Source organism: Macaca fascicularis, chromosome 3 (genome assembly GCF_037993035.2).
Source record: "Macaca fascicularis isolate 582-1 chromosome 3, T2T-MFA8v1.1".
Classification (NCBI taxonomy): Eukaryota; Metazoa; Chordata; class Mammalia; order Primates; family Cercopithecidae; genus Macaca; species Macaca fascicularis.
In genome coordinates this window covers 49,562,756-49,579,135 of record NC_088377.1, presented here as the reverse complement: position 1 = coordinate 49,579,135, position 16,380 = coordinate 49,562,756, and the positions used below count along the sequence as shown (strand labels likewise).

At 52.2% G+C, this 16,380-nt stretch overlaps 1 pseudogene; it reads left to right on the top strand.

The window, feature by feature from the left end:
* Positions 1-7,257: 7,257 nt before the first annotated feature.
* Positions 7,258-9,619, top strand: LOC135970093 (protein downstream neighbor of Son pseudogene; annotated as a pseudogene).
* Positions 9,620-16,380: the final 6,761 nt, after the last annotated feature.

Sequence of the window (16,380 nt, the reverse complement as noted above, 5' to 3'; positions counted from 1 at the left end):
CTGAGTAAATGGAATCATGGATGTAGAAGCCACCATGGTACCCAAGGTTGTGGGAACTGAGGTGACGGCAGTTGTATATGTGCTGTCTGTGGAGTAGATGGTTGAAGAAGTGAAGCTGGAGGTACTATGTGAGGTGATCTTGGTGGTGGTGCTGGTGGTTACCAAGTTTGTGGTAGGAGTTTTGGCTGTTTCTGTGGTTGAGACCAAGGGAGAGGTGGGTGGAATAGAGGTGGCAGTGGATGATGTCTCTGTCATAGTGGTGGGATAGGTGATTTCAGTCGTGGAGTTTGTACCAGGGCCACTTGGAGAATTAGGATAGGTGGTCTCAGATGTAGTCATAGATGAAACATTTGTAGTGGGGAGTGTGGTTACCAAGATAGATGGAGGGATTGTGTTTGTGGTGCCACTGGTGATTGCTTCTGTGCTTGGGACAGGTATAGAAGACAGAGTCATACTGGTCAGTGATGTAAAATAATTGGTGGTTGTGAGAGGAGAGGTGGTACTTGTCACAGAAGTCACTGTATTTGTGGAAGTGACTGATGAAGTAATGGGAGGAGTGGTCACAGCTGTTGTGAGAGATTCTGTGGACATGTCAGTTGTAGGAGTCAGTGTGGTGGTCTCAGGGAATGTGGCTGTAGAGCTGGGGAAGGTGGTCTGACCTGTTCCTGTAGTTGCTACAGTGGTTGAAGGTGGTTCCATAGTTGTGGAAGTTGTGAATGAGGTGGTGGTAGCAGGTGACAGGGTGGATTCCACTGTTGTGTGGAGTGTACTGGTGATGGCTGGAGGTGAGGAGATACTCTCTGTGTGAGTGGTCCCAGCACTACTGGCAGACATGGAAGAGGAAAATGAATATGTTGCTGGGAAGGTTGTCAGGAGGGAACTTGCTGGAGTGCTGTGTGTACTTGCAAAAGTTGGTGTCCCACTGAGAGTGGTGGCAGAGGTCATGCTGACAACGGATGAGGTTTCTGTATTCTGGATGCTGGGGGAAGATGGAATGACACTTATGGACATTGCTGAGGAACTGGAAACAGTGAATGTCGATGTGAGGTCTGTTCCTGTAGTCGGGAAGCCAGTAGAGCCCACAGAAGGGTGGGTTATAGTTGTTGGTGTTGTCGAAGGGATGTCTGTAGCCAGAGAAGACGGGGTCATGGTTGTGGAAGTCACTATGGTACCTGAGGTAGGGGGAAGTGAGGAGATGGCAGTTGTGGATGTGCTGACTGTAGAGTAGATGGCTGAAGAAGAGAAGGTGGGAGTACTGTGGGAGGTGATCTCAGTAGTGGTGGTTACCAAGTTTGTCATAGGAGCTGTGTCTGTTTCTGTGGTTGGGAGAGAGGAAGATGTGGGTGGGAGTGAAGTCTCCATGGACAATGTACCTGTCACACTTGTGGAGCAGGTGATTTTGGTTGTGGAGTCTGTGGCTGTGCTAGTGGGAGAAGTAGGGTAGGTGGGCTCAGATATAGGTGTAGACCTGGTGATGGTAGTGGGGAGTGTGGTCACCAAGGTAGATAGAGGAGTGGTGTTTGGGATACCACTGGTGATTGTTTCTGTGCTCAGGACAGGTGTGGAAGATAAAATGGTACTGGTGGGTGATGACAGTGTATTGGTGGCTGTGGGCCGGGAGGTGGTCGTTGTCACAGAAGTCACTGTATCTGTGGAAGTGATTGAAGAAGTGATGTGGGAAGTGGAAGTCACTGCTGTTTTGAGAGTAGTAAATACTGGGGCTGGGGACATGGTTGTATGGACACTTCCAGTGGGCAGGGGAGTCCTTTCTGAGATTCTAGTTGTAGAGGAGACCATAGTGTGGAAGGTTGTGTCTGTGGCTGACACAGAGGAAGAGGGTGTCACTGTCACTATGGGAGTTTCCCTTCCAGAGGTGGTAGAGGAAGAAGATGTCACGGCTGACGTTCCTTTCTCAGTAGTGGTCATAGGGTAAGTCCTGGTGAGGGTGGTCACTGGCTTCTGTGTCACGGGAGTGGGGGTGTAAGAGCTGGTGAAGGCCACCTGCGTCGTGGTCACACAGATGGAGGTGGGGTGGGAGATGGTGATTGTAAAGCTCGTTGGATACACGCACTCAGTGGTGGCCGAATAGACCAACACAGTGGGTGGAGTGGTTTCAACCTTGAAAGCAAACTTGGACGTCGGGGTGGTTGAGGTGTTGGAACTGACTGGAGAGGTGAGCAGTGTTTCAGAGATGAGTGTGTCATGGGGGGAGGTAACGAGCGTCATAGGTACATTTTCCCTGTGGCCAGGAGCAGAAGAGACAAGCTGGGGGACACCGAGTGGCCGCCCAGCCAGGTCTCTGGAGTGTGGAGAATTGCTGAGCACAGCGCGGGCTGCTTCCGCCCTGGGGAAAGGCACATGAGAGATGGATGTGGCCGTAGATACAGTTCCTGCATTGGCAGCAGAGCAGAGGAATCCACTGGTAAGTCCGTGGGTCATTTTGTCACATCACTCATGTAAGTTACTCACTCACTCCCATTTTCCAGGCAGCATCACAGAGGGCAGGGTATGCCACAGCTTACTCCTGCATCAGAGGCAGCTTGGAGCTGGGCGCTTTGTGGTGCTGGAGCCCACTGCCTGTCTGCTCCTAGGGGAGCAGTGGGGCATGGGAGCGCTCCTTCCTCACCCGGCCTTGGCCTTGTCATGGCCGGTCCTTCTGTCCTGGGATAGCCAAGCTGGGCAGAGCCTCCCTCCCCTCCCTTCCCTCCTCTGGTCACACGCAGGCCCCTCCTCCCTCTGCCCCTTCCTCTCCTCCCTCTGCTGCTGCCTGGAGTCCTCCCATCCCCTCCATTAACCTTCTGCTCCCACCATGGCTTCTCCCTGCACCCTGCTGCTGTCTGGGCTGACTCCCGCTTTCAAAGAGAAAAAGAGAGAACACAGCCAAATCCTAGCAGGGGACGCATCACAAAAACCATGAGACAGAGAAAGCTGCCCAAAGAGGGCCAGGCGCAGTGGCTCACGCCTGTAATCCCAGCATTTTGGGAGCCCAAAGCAGGTGATCACCTGAGGTCAGGAGTTCCAGACCAGCCTGGCCAACATGGTGAAACCCCATCTCTACTGAAAAAAAAAATACAAAAATTAGCCAGGTGTGGTGTCGTGCACCTGTAGCTGAGGCAGAAGAATCACGTGAACCTGGAAGGCAGAGGCTACAGGAAGCCAAGGTCGCACCACTGCACTCCAGCCTGGGCGACAGAGCAAGACTTCATCTCAAAAAAAAAAAAAACTGCACAGGTAACATCAAGGAGAAACAGAGGCTAAGCTCACACGCTAATGACTTCAAGGGGCATGGAGTGAGGACCACGCGGAGAGGTAGAGAGACAGGATGGAGAAGGAAACTTCCAGAAGGAGCTACCTCAGCAGTCATGTGTGATGAGTTCCGGAGACCTTAAGGCTTAGCGGTGAGTGTTCATCACAAAAATAGACATATTTTTCTATAACTCTTCCATTTTGGCCACAGGATTCATTAGTTTACAAACATGAACCCCAGCATGTGGATTTCAACCCATTTCACAGATGGTGTGACTTAGGATCAGAGATCCTGCTGTTGGGGGCAGTCACAGGCAAGGAAGACCGGCAGCCACAGCAGACGGGAAGTGGAAAATACTGGACCTGCTGCCCCTCACCTCAGGCACAGCCCATCTTGTGGGTGAGAGCTGGGGTGTCAAGTCTCAGCCTAGCTCGCGGGTGTCAGGGAAGTGGGGTCAGGAATTATGAGAAGCCCCAAGTTACACCACTTGACTCCAGGATGTGCCCCTGGAGGTGACTGAGAAGGGAACTCATGGGCCTCTGGGGTCAGGGATCAGAGGCAGACACTGGAGAACAGGGACAAGAGAAGTACAGAGGAATTGTGGGGTGTTCCTGCAGGGCAGAAGAGAGAAGCCTGGGACCCCATGCCGGGTAGTCTCAGACGCACCCCTGGAAGCAAAGTGGACTTCAGAAGCTCCCTGCCCTGGTCCTGGTACCAACAGCCGTGCCCAGACACATGGGCCCTGGCCGGGGTGAGAGAGTGACAGCAGAGCTGGGGAGGAGCTGCTGAGGGACAAAAGGCAAAGAGGCTGAAACCGGAAGTCGGAAACCAGGGGCAGAGGTCAAAGGGCTCTCGGGGAGGGAGAGGCCAGTTTGGAGGGGGCACTGGGGCTGGGGGCGTGAGGTGGGTGACAAGAAGGAGCCAAGGCAGGAAGGGCACTGCTCTGGGAAGACGTAACTCCCACCCTCCACCCTCCCGCTGCAGACACAGGTTGGGGTGCAGCCCCTGCAACCTGTTCAGTGCTTGGTGGAGAGTGGCAGCGGGGACCCAGCTCCCTTGCTCCTTCTCAACCTCCGTTTTCCCTCTACCAAACCCTTCCTCATCCCCCCAAGGCCATGCCTCGGTTCTCCCTGCACCCAGAGCTGAGAGAAGCCCCTCCTCATTCCCCATCCCCAGGCCTCAGAGCCACCTTCTCCTCCACTCCCCTGGAACATAACATCAGGAGCTTCTCTCCAGCCCCCTCCCGCCTCTCCCCCTTACCTGTGGCCCCTGGGGAGGCCTTGAGCATCCAGAGGAGGCCGAGGAGCCCCAGCAGCTGCATTGGCCCAGCAGGCAGAGGGCTGGTGCAGAGCAGGTTCCAGGGCCAGGACAGCGGCAGGGACCGGGACGTGCACGCAATGAAAGTGCTGGTTATCTGTTCTACTGAGCACAGCCTCACCTTTGCACCGCCCCACCTCACCCCTCTTCCTCCCTTCTCTCTGCATCTGGACAGACGTCAGTGCTGTGGGAAGCAGGGACACGAGGGAAAAGGACAAATCCAGGAGGTGTCAGGCAGGGAGAGTCGCTGGTGGCCCAGCCCCACAGCCTGCCTGGCCCACGTGGAGCTACCTGGAAACTGCCCTTCCTCCCCCACGCCCATGGAGGGTACCCTTGACCAAGGGCTTGGACTCTGGAGTTTGGGCCGACTCCTGCAGCCTCTCCTTAGTTTCAATTCCTCCTGCTGGGGAGACGGTGCAACCTCGCTCTCCTTCAAGTCTGCTCTGTCCCTTAATCTGCCCCCCGGCTCCATCCTGCCCCTAGTAGGACCCCACAGGCCAGACAAAACTGTGAGAGCAATTAACACAGAATTCCGTCTGAAGTCATTTTATTATCTGAAGAGTTGGGGCTAGGTCCAGAAAAGGAAACACAGATAACCAAAGGAAACACTCAAAAATACTAGTCTGGGCCAGGAGTGGAGGCTCACGCCTGTAATCTCAGCACTTTGGGAGGCCAAGGGATCACTTGAGGTCAGGAGTTCGAGACCAGGCTGGGCAACACGGCAAAACCCCATCTCTACTAGAAATACAAAAATTAGTCTGGCATGGTGGCGGGTGCCTGTCGTCCCAGCTACTCGGGAGGCTGAGGCAGGACAATTGCTTGAACCCAGGAGGCAAAGGTTGCAGTGAGCCAAGATCACACCACTGCATTTTAGCCTGAGCAACAGAGCAAGACTCCATCTCAAAAAAAAAAAAAAAAAAAAAAAAAAAACAACTAGTTTGGACCTAGCACATTGTTTGACCTTCCTAGGTGGTAACTATTAGGAAGATTGAGTCTATCCAGTTTGGGCAAAGGTATGAAGAATAGATGTTCTCGCCTAGATGGTGGGTTTACAGGTGGGTTGGTTTGCTTTAAAAGGGTAATTTGAGGCTGGGCGCAGTGGCTCATGCCTGCAATCACTTTGGGAGGTCAAGGCAGGCAGACCACTTGAGGTCAGGAGTTTGAGACCAGCCTGGCCAAAAGGGTGAAACCCCATTTCTACTAAAAATGCAAAACTTAGCCAGGCTTGGTGGCGCACATCTGTAATCCCAGCTACTCGGGGGACTAAGGCAGGAGAATTGCTTTTTTGAGACAGAGTCTCACTCTGTCATCCAGGCTGGAGTGCAGTGACATGATCTCGGCTCACTGCAACCTCTGTCCTAGTTCAAGTGATTCTCCTGCCTCAGCCTCCTGAGTAGCTGGGATTACAGGCGTGTGCCGCCATGCTCAGCAATTTTTTTTTTTTTTTTTTTTTTTTTGTATTTTTGCTAGAGAGCAGGTTTTGCCATGTTGGCTTGGCTGGTCTCGAAATCCTGGCTTCAAGTGATACACCCGCCTCGGCCGCCCAAAGTGCTGGGACGACAGGTATAAGCCACCACGCCTGGCCCAGCATCTGTAGCTTGATTTCCTTCCTACTCTCTGCACCCTCTTCTGGGTGCTCCAGTGCACACTGAGAACTGGTGAGGTTTTGGAGAAGCAGACAGTAGAATGAGGGAAGACTACCCTGAGAAGGCAGGAAAATCATTTCCACTGCTCTGCAGGGGAGCTAAGGCGCAGGAATGCCCTGAAAGATGAGGGGACATGTGCTGGATTGAGCGTGATGTTTGCTGGGGAGAGAGTGGTGGTGCAGGTGCATTTGTAGGTGACAAGAGCAGTAAGACCAAGCTGAGATGTTTGTTTATTTATTTATTTGAGACAGAGTCTTGCTCTGTCACCCAGGCTGGAGTGCCGTGGTATGATCACAGCTCACTGCAGCCTCCACCTCCCAGGTTGCAGCAATTCTCCTGCCTCAGCCTCCCAAATAGCTGGGATTACATGTACACACCACCATGCCCAGCTAATTTTTGCATTTTTAGTAGAGACAGGGCTTCACCGTGTTGGCCAGGCTGGTCTCAAACTCCTAACCTCAGGTGATCCACCCCTCTTGACCTTCCACAGTGCTGGGATTACAGGCATGAGCCACCACATCCGGCCCCATAAGCTGAGATATTTAGACATCAGAGGAACCTCTGTGGGCTGAGTAGGCCTGGAAATGCCTCTGTAGGGCAGATCAGCGTCAGAGAGGCCATTGAGAGGCACCCAAAGCCATCCTGGGGGGAGGACATGAAGGTCCAGCTGGGAACCCAACTCCCCTGGAAATGGGGGCTCCACCTGATGGTTGGCTGAGGGGCACTGAGATGTATGGTCCAGGAGGCTGTGTTGACTGGGAGGAGAGGAGCCTCTTTTTGCTGGATGACAAGGGTTTCCAGTTGAGTCTGTTGAGTTTGGGGTGATGGTGAGGTTTCTGGGTGAAGCTGTCCTGGAGGCCTTGGGTCTCAGGGGAGGGCTTCCGGGATGGATCCACTGCCATTGCCCCAGCCCCTGCTATGGGCCGAGGTATGAAAATGTAGGTGCTCACCATGCACTAAAACGGCCAGCACCTTGGTCTTGAACTTTGCAGCCTTCAGAGCTGTGAGAAATAAATCTCTATATTTTTTGTTGTTTTTTAGATGGAAGTCTTACTTTGTTGCCCAGGCCTGCCTCGAACTCCTGGGCTTAAGCTATCCTCCCACCTCAACCACCCAAAGTGCTGGGATTACAGGCATGACCCACCGTAACCGGCCAATATCTATTATTTAAGCCATTCAGTCTATGGTCTCTGCTATGGTAGCCCAAGCTGACTAAGACAGGCTGCCTTCAAGATTTTCTCTTCATCAGCTGGGTGCAGTGATTCATGCCTTGTAATCCCAGTGCTTTGGGAGGCCGGCCTCAGCCGCCGCGCGTCGTGGCCCTATCAGTTCCCTGCTACTCACCCAGCTTCCGAAAGCCGACAGAAAAGGGCCCGGAGCCGTGGGGCTGCCGCCTCCCCGCCCCGTGAGCTGCCGGAGCCGGCGGCCCGCCGAGCCGCCCTGGCGGCGGGGTTGCACCTTCGCCCTTTCCCTGCCGCGGGGGGCAGAGGCGGTGGCGGCAGCCCGGCCGCTGCCCAGAGGAACCCTTTCGCCCGCCTGGACAACCGACCGCGGGTCGCCGCGGAGCTCCCCGACGGGCCGGCCCGCGAGCAGCCGGAGGCGCCGGGCCCGTTTTTAGATTCTAATCAAGAAAATGATTTGCTATGGCAAGAGAAGTTCCCTGAAAGAACAACTGTTACTGAATTACCCCAGACTTCACATGTATCGTTCTCCGAGTCTGATATTCCATCCTCAGAAAATACTGAGTTACCTGTGGACTGGAGTATTAAAACCCGACTCCTTTTCATCTCTTCTCAACCCTTTACCTGGGCAGATCATTTGAAAGCACAGGAAGAGGCTCAAGGTCTTGTCCAGCATTGTAGGGCAACAGAAGTTACTTTGCCTAAAAGTATACAGGATCCCAAACTCTCCACTGAGCTCCGTTGTGCCTTCTAGCAGAGCCTTATCTATTGGCTCCAGCCTGCTTTGTCTTGGCTACCACTGGACCCTCGTATTGGAGCTGATAGAAAAATGGCTGGAAAGACAAGTCCTTGGTCAAATGATGCAACCCTGCAGCATGTTTTAATGAGTGACTGGTCCGTGAGCTTTACTTCTCTATATAATTTGCTGAAGACAAAACTTTGCCCCTATTTCTACGTTTGTACCTATCAGTTTACTGTCCTGTTCCGAGGAGCAGGATTAGCTGGAAGTGACTTCATCACAGGTCTCATATCTCCTACAACTCGAGGTTTAAGAGAAGCTATGAGAAATGAAGGTATTGAATTTTCTCTGCCTTTAATAAAAGAAAGTGGCCATAAGAAGGAGACAGCATCTGGAACAAGCTTGGGATATGAGGAGCACGAAGTGTGTATGTGAAGACACAAGCTCTTTCTGGATACAAAGACCAGTTTAGTTTGGAGATTACAGGTCCTATCATGCCTCATTCTCTGCATTCACTGACCATGCTGCTCAAATCTTCACAGAGTGGGTCTTTCTCTGCAGTACTACATCCACACGAGCCAACTGCTGTATTTAACATCTGCCTGCCAGTGGACAAAGTACTTGATATGAAGGTTGTTCATAAGGAGCTTACTAACTGTGGTTTGCACCCTAACACTTTGGAGCAACCTAGTCAAATACCATTACTTGGGAAATCAGCTTTACGGAATGTGGTGCTGAGAGACTACATTTATAACTGGAGATCCTGAACACCAAAGTAAGCCTAAAAGGAATCTTTGAGGAAAAAAGCCTTCTAGCAAGGAAATTCAAGATTCCTGAAGTTGAAGGAATATACTGACATGTTTATAAACATAACTTTTATTACAGTAGCATCTAAGGTTTTAAATCAGTGTTTTCTGCTTTTACTATTTTCAGATTAGATTTTTAGATATAAAGATGAAAAACTCAGATAACTCAAATGAGCTATCTGTATCCCTACAGCCTAATTGTATATTGAGTAGAAATTGAATTAATATGTTTCCTTGCAAATGGGAAATCACATAGCAGTTACCTCATGGCATTGTGACTAATGGCATCAAGGCAAAAATATGTTACTTTACCATTTACCTAAGACTGTTAGCAGGTTCTTGTTCCATAAAGGTAGAAAATAAATATAGATAGCATCTACTGAGCTAGCTGATTGGTGATGCTTCTACCTTAATATCTTTCCTACTGATTTATAATTCCTTTATTTTCACATATACTAAAACTCTAATGCATGTTAGTTAATTCAGATAAAAAGGCATTTTGTATTCCACATAGAATAGTGTTAAGAATTGTGAAGTACACTGAGCTGTCATGGCAAAGTAGTATTTAATGTGCTTATAGGGTGTGTGTGTGTGTGTGTGTGTGTTGTGTGTGTTGGGATTGTATAATTCACATTTTTAAAATAAAAGTGCTTAGAAATCAAAAGCAAAAAAAAAAAAAAAAATTGGCCGGGCGCGGTGGCTCAAGCCTGTAATCCCAGCACTTTGGGAGGCCGAGACGGGTGGATCACGAAGTCAGGAGATCAAGACCATCCTGGCTAACATGGTGAAACCCCGTCTCTACTAAAAAATACAAAAAGCTAGCCGGGCATGGTGGTGGGCGCCTGTAGTCCCAGCTACTCAGGAGGCTGAGGCAGGAGGATGACGTAAACCCGGGAGGCGGAGCTTGCAGTGAGCTGAGATCTGGCCACTGCACTCCAGTCTGGGCGACAGAGCAAGACTCCGTCTCAAAAAAAAAAAAAAAAAAAAAAAAAAAAAATTAAGATGGATGTGATGGCTCATGCCTGTAATCCTGGCACTTTGGGAGGCCGAGGCAGGAGGATCCCTTGAGTCCAGGAGTTCGAGACCAGCTCGGGCAACATAAGGATTTAAAAAAAAAAAAAATGAGCTGGTCATAGTGGCACATGCTTGTAGTCTTAGCTACTTGGGAGGCTAAGGGAAGAAGATCTCTTGAGTACAGGAATTATAGACTGCGGTGAGCTGTGATTGCACCATTGTACTCCAGCCTGGGTGACAGAGTGAGGCCCTGTCTCAAAAATTTTTTTTCTCTCTTTATCTTTGATTTTCAACAATTTGACTCTGACTATAATGTCTGTGGTTTGTGGTCCTTCTTTTAGTTTTGGGAAATTCTTAGTGATTATTGTCTTCAAATATTTCTCCTGCTCTGTTCTCTCTCTCTTCTCCTTCTGAGATTCCAATGACATGTATGTTAGGACATTCCATATTGGACTATAGCTCTTGGGTGCTCTGTTCTGCACAAATCCCCACCACCCCTTTCTGGATTTCAGGTTGAGTAATTTTTATTGACGTATCTTCAGTCAATTGACTGAATATAAAAACTGATTTATCTTCAGTTTTTACTGACTTATCTTCATAATTATTTCCTCTACTGTGTCTTATTTACTGCACATCCTGTTGAAAAGAAGTCTTGGCCAGGTGCAGTGGCTTATACCTGTAATCCCAGCACTTTGGGAGACTGAGGTGGGAGGACAGCTTGAGCACAGGAGGTCGAGGCCAGCCTGAGCAACATAGTGAGGCCCCATCTCTACAAAAAATACGAGAAAAAAAATTAGCTGGGTGTGGTGGTGTGCACCTGTAGTCCCAGCTACTTGAGAGGCTGAGACAGGAGGAATGCTTGAGCCCAGGAGGTCGAGGCTGCAGTGAGCTGTGATTATGCCACTGTATTCCAGCCTGGGCAACAGAGAGAGACCTTGTCTCAAATAATAATAATAACAATCTTAAAAAAATCAGAAAAGAACTCTTTATCTGTGATATTATGGCTTGTATTTCTACCATCCTCATTTAAAAGAAGCCTCTTGAGAGGCACCGAGAGCCACCCTGGAATAGGAGATGGACGGTCCAGGAGGCTGTATTGACCGGGAGGAAGGAGCCTCTCTTTGGTGGAAGACAAGGGTCTCCAGTTGCGCCTTTTGAGTGTGGGGTGACGTGAAGTTTCTGGGAGGAGCTGTTCTGGAGTCCTGCGGCTCCCGGACAAGGGACGCAGTTTAGAACTCTACCTTCTCCAAGTGCTGCAAAGGGCACAAGGGCCAGAAAATGCCAGGGACCCACATGGGGACTGGAACTGGTATCCTGTTTTGTGCACATGAAGCTCCCAAGTGTTCCTAGTAAGGGTCCAGGAGGGGATGGTGCAGGGGAGAGGGACCAAGTGTCTGCCCCGGAAGGGCAGGGTCAGGGGTCTGAAGGGGTCAGCACTCTTTAGCTGAGAAAGGTGAAGCTGGGAGTGGAAATGGTTAACATCTATAAATTTGGGAAGAGAGTGGTGGAGCTGAGAACAGATTTGTTCACAATAGACAAAGGGGCAACCTTTGAAACTCGAGTGATGTAAAATCTGAAGCAATTACAAGGAGTGCTGTTTTATACAGAGAGTAATAGACTTACGCATTCAGCAAACACCAAAGGCTGGCTCTGCCTGGGCAGGTGCTCTGGAGGAGGCAGGGGGAATAAACAGTTTATAGGAGAGTTAATGAGATGGGATTGGGGCAGAAACGGCCACAGCCCAGTCTGCTGCTGGAGCTACGAGAGGGGGCCCGGGGCTGGAGGGGCACAGACGGGACCTCTGGGGGCCTTCCATCTGGGCTGATGAGGGTACGGGGAGAGGGAGAGGCAGCGTTTGAGTTTGGTGGCGGTTGAGAAGTAGTACAGGAAGGAAGTATTATATTAACAGATGCTCAAAGGCCTTAGACAAATTCAGAACCACATTGTCTGAACTTACACGGAGCTAGGGAGAGAATTGGGATATGGGTAATCAGATTCCCTGGAGAAGATCTAATCTTGGGTGGCACTGGGATGAGCTGGGGTCACCCACAGCTCATTGGGGTGTGGGAAGGCCCAGAGACCCCCACACCCCAAAAATATTAAAAATATTTCCAGTCCCCATGTGGGTCCCTGGCATTTTCTGGCCCTTGTGCCCTTTGCAGCACTTGGAGAAGGTAGAGTTCAAGACTGCGTCCCTTGTCCGGGAGCCACAGGACTCCAGAACAGCTCCTCCGAGAAACTCCATGTCACCCCACACTCAATATATTAAAATATTAAAAATGGGCCAGGCATGGTGGCTCACTCATGCTTATAATCCCAGCGCTTTGGGAGACCAAGGTGGGAGGATTGCTTGAGGGCAGGAGTTTGAGACTAGCATGGGCAAAAATATTTTATTTTTTAATAAAAAAATGTTTTAAAGTTAGGGCCGGGCACAGTGGCTCACACCTATAATCCCAGCACTTTGGGAGGCCAAGGTGGGCAGAACACAAGATCAGGAGTTCGAGACCAGCCTGGCCTACTTGGTGAAATCCCCTCTCTACTAAAATTACAAAAATTAGCTGGGCATGGTGGCAGGTGCCTGTCATCCCCACTACTTGGGAGGCTGAGGCAGGAGAGTTGCTTAAGCCTGGAAGGTGGAGGTTGCAGTGAGCTGAGATCCCGCCACTGCACTCCAGTCTGCTGAGCAAAAGAGCAATACTCAGTCTCAAAAAAAAAAAAAAAAAAAAAAAAAAAAAGCTACAGATGCCACTGGTAGTCTCTGATCTGACATCTAAACTGCTCCCCAAGGACCCAGAATCCATTCCTGGAGCAGGGCATGGTTTTCAGAGAACTGGGGTCTGCTACAGGAGGAGAGGCATGGGTACAGAAAACTGGGGTCTGCTAGAGGAGGAGAGCCGCGGGTGCAGAGAACTGGGGTCCACTAGAGGAGGAGAGGTGCAGGTGCAGAGAACTGGGGTCCCTAGATGAGGAGAGGCATGGGTGCAGAGAACTGGGGTCCTCTAGGGGAGGAGAGGCACAGGTGCAGAGAACTGGGGTCCTCTAGAGGGGGAGGGGAGGCATGGGTGCAGAGAACTGGGGTCCTCTAGAGGCAAAGGGGCGTGGGTGCAGAGAACTGGGGTCCTATAAGGAGAGGTGTGGGTGCAGAGAACTGGGGTCCTCTAGAGGGGAAGAGGGGCGCAGGGCGCAAATCGCCTGTCAAGTGATGGCCATGTTCATTATTTGCTGTGTGGCCCCAGGCAAATCACTCATCCTCTCTGAGCCTCCATATCCTTATCTGCCCTGACTTCCTTACACAGTCCTCCTGGTGACAATCATATGAGCTACGTGCTGGGGAATGGCCTTGTGAAGGGCAGAGCTCTCTACAAGAGGAGGGCAGGGGTCTCTGGATCTAATCAGACCTTCCAAAGCCCTCCGGAGTGGTCCTACTTGCCTGGCCTCACACCCTCCTGCTTTCTGCACTGGCCATAGATAGATGGTTTTCTGACTGTTTTACACACGAAGGGGTTCACCTGTGTTATCTTTGCCACACAATTATAAGCACCTCAGGGACAGGGGCTTTGGTTGCTTAGGGGCCATCTCTAACACTCGGCTGGGTACACCGAGGCAATGCCACCTGCTGACTCCTGGGGCCTTCATCATCACTGTCATCACCTCCATCACCCTCTCCTTGAATAATCTGACTAGAGAGATCTGCTGGGCCAGGCCTTGGGAGCAGGGATGCGAAGGACCCCTCCTAAGACCCATCCAGGCCCACAGCTTCCCACTCCTGTATATGAACTTAAAGGGAATCTATACGTTATTAATAAACTCTCATAATGTCCCCAAATCCACAGAGTTCATCACTCCAGCCCTTGAAACTCTCCCATCAGCTCCTCCCCACCTGTACCTCTCTCCGAACATGTCCGGGTGGGGTAAAGAGGTCTCATCTGTCAAGGCTTGGCAGACAGAAGCCGCCTCGGAGGGCCTGAGTCCCTGGCTAGGAGGATGGTGGGACTTCCCTGATGGGTTACCTCGAAGGTGTCCTGCAGGGCTCCAGAGACCCCCACATCAGCTCCCTGCCCCCTCACAACCCCTTCTGCCCTCCCCACAGCCTTCAACTCAAGGTCTCCCTCTCCCACCTCTCCTCATCCCTGTCCACCCCTGCCAGGAAGGAATCAGAAAGTCTGCTTTTTATGAGGGAAATCAGCAGGTCAGAGCCATCTCTCAGACACAGCCAGCACCAGGCTGAGCAAGGACCCCCAAACTCCTGTCTTTTCCCGCAGCCCCTCAGCCATTTTTTTAGATGGTTTTTTACTCGTGTTGTGAGACTGGAGGGCGGTGGTGCCATCTCACCTCACTGCAACCTCCACCTCCGCCTCCCATGTTCTAGTGATTCTCCTGCCTCAGCCTCCCAAGTAGCTGGGATTACAGGGGTGCCACACCACGACCAGCTAATTTTTGTATTTTTATTAGAGACGGGGTTTCACTATATTGGCCAGGCTGGTCTCAAACTCCCGACCTCAGGTGATCCACCCACCTCGGCCTCCCAAAGTATTGGGATTACAGGCATGAGCCACCACAACCGGCCCCGTCAGTCATTTCTAAATGGAGGGGATTCCCCAGGTGCACCTGAGGCTCCCCCAGGTCAAGAGAGGACACTGTCAGACAGCCCTCTGGATTCCCTCTCTCCCGACCAGGGCTGGCAGCATGTGCAGTGCCCCTGTGAGGCTTGGAAAGACCCATTCCTCCAGCAGATAAAGCCCCCAGGAGGAGGGTGGGCAGAGCCCACTGTCTGTGACAAAACCCCCTTATCCTCCGGGGGGAGCCTGGAGGGCAGAAGCTGTGGATTTCAGCCACTCCATGGCCAGGGGCTGTGTGCAGACCATCCCCTGCACACCACAGGCACCCACAGGTCTCCACAGTGACCCCTTCAGCAGCCCCAAGGCAAGATGAGGTCACAGCACGGGTCTCCAGCCCTGTGGCAGCCCCTTGCCATGCAAAGGGGAGGAGGCCACCTGCAGTCCTGCTGCCTGAGGCAGGGACGTGTACTATGACCACCCAGGAGCACTGGACCCGGAGCATCAGCCCAGGGGCACTCACCCTGTGTCAATGTAGCAGTAAAGGACGCAGAGAGCCAGAGAGCCAGCGTCGGAATCCAGATCACCAGCATTTCCCAGGGAACGGGCCCCTGGCTGCCCGCCTTCCCCCGTCAAGAGGGACCAAGAAATGAAAGCCTCCCAGGAAGGGATCAGCTATAAAAAGGACCCCAGAGACCTTTGCCTTGAAGAAGAGCAGTGCCTGTCCCAGGGTAGAGGTGAGGTGATGGCATTGAGCAGGTAGCACGTGGTGACCACGGGGAGTTAAACAAAGGGCAGCCTGTCCACCCTCCTCCCTCATAAGTCCTGGAGAAGTCACTGCGCTGAGCCAGGGTCCCTCTCTCTCAGCGGAAGTCACAGGCACTGTGGGTGGGGCAGTGCAGGAGGGAGGGATGGAAGCTAGAGGTGTGAGCACACCATGGGTGACAAGAGGTGGGGGCCAAGAAGCACCAGGGAGCGGGTGACCATGGAGGGAGAAGTTCAGAACCATGGAAGGGGCAGCTGGCAACAGGCCAGACCAAGTGAAAGACCCTCCACTCCCACCCCCGAGAAGCCCCTCTCTCTTCCAGCAATCCCTCCCCATTCCCCGCCTCGACATGGTCCTTTCCAAATGTCCAGGGCTTTCCCTGGGGTCCCCAGCTTCCAACCCTTCTCCTGGGCGGGGTGCCCACTCACACCTGAGACTTTATGGTCCTGGTCTCCACCCCTGGCCAGACACAGAGGTGACAAAAGGCCATGGCCCGTCCCTGCCCAGGGCAAACATCACAGGGGCCTCTCCCAAGCCCGCACCCAAAGACCCAAGGGGACATGTTATTTCTGAACACCCTCGACTCCTCAGGCAGGCCTGACTGCCTGCAACAGCAGGAACAGAAGGGCCCTGTGCCAGCACAGACAGGCTCTGTTGTGTGCGTTTGCTATCAGGGTTTGGGAACCTTGTGGGGAATCCAGATCTTTGGGGAGGTCCAGCTTTACCCATCCTTGTAAAGGGTGACTGGACCAGGCAGCCCTAGCCCCTGGACCACCCAACTCCCTGAACCAGCACCAGTGGTCTAATTGCTCCCTAAGCCCCCAGTGTCAAGGTCAGGGCAGTGGTGGGGGTGGGGAGAGCACGGACGACAAAGCCCAAGGGGCCCCTGCCCCGAGTCACTCCCCAACAAAATGGGTTCCCCCCAACCTCTGTGTTTTCTGTGAGGAACGTCATGGCCCCCAAGGGCTGCCCACAGACCCCTTCCTTCCTCCCTGGGAGACACGAGTGATCCCAGGATCCTCCTACTGCACCGCCTCTGGAAATCCCTGTTCTCCAATCAGGTGGAGAGCACTGCGGGGTGAAAGGGAGACAGACACAGAGCAGCTTC